Genomic DNA, 7,071 nt, shown 5'->3' with positions numbered 1-7,071 from the left:
CTAGCAGATATTATCATCTCCACCTTTCAGATGAGAACATGGATATTCAGAGGGGCTAAATGACCTACCCAAAGTAGGTCTTCCGGTTACAAACCCTGCTCTAAGCTGCCCTAAAGGAAAAGGGAAGCAGCAATAGATAAGAAAAGAGAAATGGTTCTAGGTATGACATTTATTTCTATTCTATTTTTTGAAGTGAACCAGGCATGATTGATTTTAGAGTGATAATTGAGTCTGAGTCTGTGGGGAGGGTTAACAAGAAATTTGTGGGAAATAAAATGTCTCAAGGTCTGTGTAAAATAAAATGTCCCAATGTCCCAATGTTAGCAATTTAAATAGCTAACATTTATTAGCCATTCCTTATATCAGGCACTGTGCTAAGCATTATTCCTATATCAATTGATACAACATTCCTATGAATTAAGGATTTTTACAGATAAAGAAACTTAAACAAAAAATGGTTTAATATCTTATCCATGGGGTTTAATATCTGTTTCATGTGGGACAGAGGTTCCAGCTGAATCAGAAACACGTACACAGGAAACCAAGCAAATGAAAAGATGATGTAACTGGAAAGAGGCAGAGCTAAGATTTAAACCCAGGGAGTCCAGAACCCACTGCAGTGCCTGTTTTTTATTTTCATTGTCACCAATTAGCAGCAATATTTAGGGATGTGCGATGTGCTGTCTGTCATAGCAGATACTTGGCGCAACAGCTGTTTCCTAGAAATTTACCCTATGAGGTTGTACAATTCAATTCATGCAACCACATTTAAGAATTTATAAACGCCTCCTATGTTTCCACAGATCATGGTTAATGTTAACTTTTATGCTGTTTTTGTTTTGTTTTATATTTATCAGAGTTACACATGCACATAGTTTAAAAAATCAATTAGTCCTACAAAACTTATTAAAAAAAAAAGAAAGAAAGAAACAGGTCCTTGCTGTGTACTTCCTTTTACTATTTTTCAAATTCCCAGAAGCAATCACTTTTTTACTTTTTTTTTCTGTTTCCTCTGGTATTTATGAAAAATAATATCTCTAAATAACATGATTGTATTTCTACTTCTTGATTTTTTTCAGCTCCAGATAATCCATTACTGTGCCACTATGGGAGATGTAGATTTATATATTTATGCCCCCTACACCATCACCACAAATACGCCATCTTTTCAGTCTGATGACTTTTAATAACCATACTATGTATCTAATTCTCTGCTTTCCCTAACAATAATAATTGTCATATTTTTCATTTGCTTGGCTTCCTGTGTACTTGTTTCTGACTCAGCTGTAACCTCTGTCCCACATGAAACAGATTTCTTTTTATTATCACCTTGGGGTTTCTTTTTGTCCCTGCTTTGAATTGGATCTTCTGTTTTTAATGTCTTTCCTTCTTCATTTACTCTCTCATTTTGATGGAGCACTTCTAACAATAGCTTTGATCTTCACTCTGTAAAATGCCTTTATGCTTTAGACATTTGATTGATTTTGAGGCTGAGAACAGACTTTGTGGTTTGGAATTTATTTTCTCTCAAAATTTTTATGTTCTCTTTCCATTGTCTTTTGGTGTTTAAAAGTTGAAAAACAATCTAATTTTTGTTCTACATTTTTTCCCACTATTTTCTATTTTTTCAAGAGTTCTTAAACTTTATTATGATGTGCCTTGTTGGGGTTCTATTTGACTAGACACTCAGTGAGCCCTTTTAATCTGCAAATTAATGTTGTTTAATTCAGGCAAATTTTCATGAATTGCTTCTTTGATTATTTCTTTCTCTCCATGTTCTCTTTTCTTTCTGTTATCTGGATGCTGTACCTCTAGATTGGTCTAATTTTCTTATCCTTTTTCTCCTATGTTCCTTTAAAAAAGAGACTTTTCTTAGTCTCTTCTTTCTGGGATATCATCCAATCTTTAGATTTCCATTTCTAATATAATTTTGTTTCTCAGAAACAGTTTCTTTGTTCCTTTTTATAAAAAAAATATCAACTTGTTTTTGTTTCATGGGTGTAGTCCTCTCATATCTTTGAGGATACTTTTTCTGGAAACTTTACTAGTATTTCCCCAAATAGTTCTATTTCCTGTTTGTTTGCTTTAAGGCTTCATCTTTCATGTGAGGGGCTTTCCTCGGATGTCTGGTGGTCTTTTACTGTCAGCTCACATTTAAGGTAGTAAGAAAGGTAAATGTGTAGATAACACATAATTGGGGCTTAATAACTGTGAATTCCCTAAATCCAACAATGCTATTTATTCAGAACCCCAATATTATTTTAGTGAATATCTTCCTTTTCAGTTCAGTTAGATTCACCAAAGAAGTTTTTACTCTCCTGCCTAGAAGTTATAAAATGGGCTAGTAGCATTCTGCAAACCAAATAGAAGAGAAGTGGGAGTCTCAATATTCAGCATGTAAAATGTCACTCAGTTCTCTTTTCATTTGAGCACTCTGCCCTTCAGAATTCCTCCAAATTTCCCAGTTCAGTAACTTTGCTAGGATGAAAGAGGGAGAAGTTCTTGTCCACTTGTGAAGAGTAGAAAGGGAATGTAAAAGACAAATTCTTAAATAGAATGCCAAAGAGGTTTGCTCTGATTCCCACCTTTAACTAACTTTCATAAATCTGGGTCCCCCTAATTCCTAAGTTTTTTTGGAAACTAGTACAAATTAAATTCCTTCTTGGCTTTGCCTACTGCTGCTTTAGGATTCAACTTGCTTGTGATTCAGCTATAGTCAGTTAGCTATAGTTTTCTGCCTCCTAGCTCCCCAATTTTGGTTACTGTCATTCATCTCTATTCTGCTTTTCTTTCTTGGCTTATTCTGTTTAATAAAATATTTAATATTCTGTTGTATTTTAGTGTGGTTTTGAAAGGGAATGAAGTTAAATGTGTATATTCAATCTGCCACCTTTAACCAGAAGTCAACAGTGTTGATTTTATTGTCTACTATATAGTTTTTTCTTTTTTCTTTTATTTTTATTGAATTTATAGTTTCATTTTTTAAGCATTTGTTAGATTTGAGATAAAGATTTTTCTTAAAAATAAATTTTTCTCTGGAGAAAATGGGAAATTACCATATTCAGTTCTATACTCTGTCCCAGAGTAAGAGTTGAGGTGATTGCTGTTCACATATTATATATTTTGCATTGAAATGGTTTTGTTACCATACAGACCTGCTTCCTTCACAGCATGTGGTGATATGTATTACTGGGTTGGCCTGAAAACAATAACTGAGAGCCATATATTACATAGCTCAAGCTCTTATAATTATGACATATAATAAGATGATCAAATTTTCCAACTCAAACACTGGACAACTTAGTTGAAACATTAAGGAAAGTAAGTAGATCCACGAACGTTGGGCCAATGTACTATGTAAGTTTCATTATTTTACTTAATGCATGTTTGAGATGATTTTTTATTATCGCACTGTGTTTTATGAATAAAGATCATAAAGAGACTCAGAGAAGTCAAGGTACTTCCCCAAACTCATACAGCTAGTGGGTGACAGAGGTAGAATTTGAACCCAGAATTCACTTCAATGCTAATACTCTTTGGAGTAAGTGTGCATAAGAAAATCTGGACTTATGAGACTGAATTAAAGATCCCCAGAGCTTGGTGAAAAGTCAAAGAAAGAACACTATCAGCAATAGTAATCAGAAAATTACATCGCTTATTGTTTGCACCTTTTTACACAACCATTTCATTGTATACTAACAGCCCTATGAGCTGGCAATATAAATTTAAGTTTTATAGTTGTTTCTCTCAAATATGTAAAACATTGTTTGTCTATAGCTATAATTTACTTACCTCACAAACACCTTTTCCTGGTCATCATTGTCTGTCTCCTCCCACTTCCCCTCTTCCACATCCCCAATGCCTCCATCCCAGCCCCTGCAATACACACCCTGTCACCACCATTTCCACAAATAAAGTAAAACTTAATCTTACCAATTGGTATTTGCTTGGTCATTTCTGAAATAAAATTGAGTCAATTTAGGCTTTAAATTAAATTTCTTCCCTACCCCTTACTTTCTCCTTTCCTTCCACTCTTCTTCATGTTTCTGGGCGACTCATATCATTCTGGCGTTAGTGGGCAAGTATGGGATTCCACACTCTTCCCTCTGCTTGCTGGTCTCTGCTGAGTTACTGGTTGGCCCTTGCATATTGGCACCATATGCCAGCACCTACTGAGATGTGGTTCTTCTTGCTGAGCCTCATACTGATCATACTGCCATGGTCTTTGCCATGGTCTCCAGTTGTAAGGACCTTGCACTCTTTGCTGCGTTTTCTTAAACCTCAGTCTCCTTTTTGTCTGCTGGATCAGTCTTCAAACTTTTGCAATCCACTCATAGGCTTCAGGAACTTTTCAGGTGCTCTGCCACAATACACACAATACACTGGTGTCGTAAAATCCTAAGATGTCTTCAGACAACCCTCCCAGCTACCTTCCTAAGGCATTACCTCCGGCGCTCTATACTCAGACATCTAGATGCTCTTTCCTGGCTGGGGGGGCAGAATCTATTTCCTCTGCATAGGAAAACATCTATTTTATCCTCTTACATTCTTGCCTATTTATAGATTTTATGCCATAAACTTTATAATAAGAATATATAAGGAAGCTCTATATATCCTGAAATGATCAATTGACAAAACATCATGTGAAGAGAGCAAAGTAAGAACAATGTGTATAACTTGCTCCATGTCTGTAAAAACTTGTTTAGATAAGGCAATGCATTAAACATTTCTGGAAGAAGACACGAATCTGGATCAGGTTGCCTTTGGGGAGGGAAAGCAGATGTCTGGGAAACAAGGCTGGAAAAGAAATTTTTCACTGCTTTTTTATATCTTTCAAATTCTGTATTATGCAAATAATTTATTCAAAAAATAAATAAAAGATCATTGTAAAACATTTATAATTTGGCTTCTTTAATCTTGCCAGGCTCCAAATCATCTGATTCTCAGCCACAGACAGAAAGAAGCTCTTGGCAAAGCTATCTTTTCTCCCTCCTCTGCTTCCTGATGTGCCGCTCTGTCTTGTGGAACGGAGGCTGCATGAAGCAGCAGCCTACTTCAGCCTTCTGACTGTTTGCCTTACAGTAGACGGGAAAATACTTCAGTAGGAAGATGGCCTGAGTCCCAAATATAACAGATGATAGTTTAGCTGTTTTGCTAACTTGCCAGACTGAGATAGAGAGTCCTCATTACCCTTCACTTAACCCCTTTGGCCAACCCAAGTCTATATTTTAGGGTCTGTTCCTTACAATAATTTTTGTTATCTGTAGGCTTACCACACTGAATAGGTATTTAATAAATTATGATGACTATAAATGCATGAGTTTTATAAGAATACGCCACCTAGGTTCATTCTAAATATATTAACTGAGAGAGATTTTTAAAGGTTGTACTTTAAATTTTCTGAGTGTCCGTTAATTATAGCTCTCTTTTTTTCCCTGATCCAAAAGCCAATTAAGGATCATATATTGTATTCAGTTGTCCTATCCATTTAATTTTCTTTCATCTAAAAAAACTTCCCAGCCTTTTAGTGTCATGACATTGACTTTTTTTTTTTTTTTTTTGAGTCTGGGTCAATTGTTTGTAAGATGTTCCTTGATTTAGATTTTTCTGAATTTTTAAATTATTAGATTTAGATTAAATATTCTTGGCAAGAATACTCCATTGGTGATGCTGTGCCTCCTCCAGATAATATAAAGAAGAAATTGGTAACACAGTAGATGAGCACTCTACTATGACTTGATGGAGGGTCCAGAATGAGTTTTCAATTCTCTTTGCTTTAATTTTATACTGATAGGTCATTTTTAAGTGATTTGGTAGTTAAATAGACCAGGTATCAGTAAATAGTATTTTATTCAATCCATTGAATATCACTTGGAACAGCAAAAGTGTTCTCCTGCTACATTGATCAGTTTCTTATGAGTTTGTAACAGTTTGGGGAACCGACAGAAATTTCTGATTTGCGAACTGAGGGCCAAGTGATAATAATATCCACCTCACAGCATTGAGTTGAGAATTACTTGAGATGTGAACTCAAGTAATGAAGTGAAATATCACTTACAGTAATATACTCTGTGAAAGGTCTCTATTAATGTCACCAACCCTACCCAGGTATTTATTTTTTATACCACATATATATCATATACTATTGTATATGGCAGTGTTCTAAATATTTTATGAATATTAATCTTTGTAGCAAAGATTGGACACTATTATTATCATCCCCATTTGTAGATGAGGAAACTGAAGCACAGAGAAGATAAATAATTTTTCCAAGGTTACATAACAACTGTTTACCTGTGAGACCCCATTTAAAAGCAGGCAGCCTGTATAGCTCCGATGTGTTCTTAAAGATAGACTTCATTCCACCTCTCCTTTAAATTAATGCGTGTGTCTGTGTCACTTCTGTTTCAGAGAGAAGAGGTACTCCCATGTAGGGATTCATAAAGGCATAGAGCACCTAGAGATTTGCTGCCTCCATTACGCTGCTGGGTCTCACAGCACTTGTTATGTTTTTAAGTTTGTCTCCAGAAGGTAGGAATTGTGTGTTTTTCTCTCCATGAATTATTTATATAATTATAGTTTTCTTGTCTGTGAATTTAATTTTTATTAAATATTAAAAGCATCTTCTGACATCCAGAGATTAAAATGCCAAAGAGTTAAGACACATAATCACATTGCCTCTATAAAAACATTTTCTATTCTAAAACTAATACATGTTCATTGTAAAAAAAAAAATATATATATATATATATATATATGTATATATATATATATATATATATTATAAAATAGTACAGAAATGTATAGTAATCCTACCACCTTGAGATAACCATTTTTTTATTTTGTTGTAATTCTTGCTGAATTTGATGCATCTATAATACATATCTATATAATTATTAAGATTATGACTGGCAACAATAGGATATAAATTAAACACTCTTTGGCTACAGTGCTTCTTTCACTTACCAAGTTGTGGCATTTTTCATGCCAGTAAATATCATTCACATTAGCATTGTCAAAGGTCATATAATAATCTAATTTAAAGGTATAATATAAATTTTATACCCATTT

The 7,071-nt window shown here is 34.4% G+C and overlaps 1 protein-coding gene across 4 annotated transcripts in view; it reads left to right on the top strand.

The window, feature by feature from the left end:
• The first annotated feature begins 6,409 nt into the window (after positions 1-6,409).
• MBD5 (methyl-CpG binding domain protein 5) overlaps positions 6,410-7,071 on the top strand; it is a 157,524-nt gene continuing 156,862 nt past the window's right edge. For all 4 annotated transcript variants that reach the window (XR_009453845.1, XM_059704535.1, XM_059704536.1 and 1 more), the window contains exon 1: positions 6,410-6,531. The gene's annotated coding sequence lies outside the window, so the exon portion shown is untranslated. The remainder of the gene's footprint in view (positions 6,532-7,071) is intronic.

This window comes from Myotis daubentonii, chromosome 7 (genome assembly GCF_963259705.1).
Source record: "Myotis daubentonii chromosome 7, mMyoDau2.1, whole genome shotgun sequence".
In the NCBI taxonomy this organism is placed as follows: domain Eukaryota; kingdom Metazoa; phylum Chordata; class Mammalia; order Chiroptera; family Vespertilionidae; genus Myotis; species Myotis daubentonii.
The sequence above is the reverse complement of the archived record's forward strand: the minus strand, read 5'-3'. Positions and strand labels throughout refer to the sequence as shown.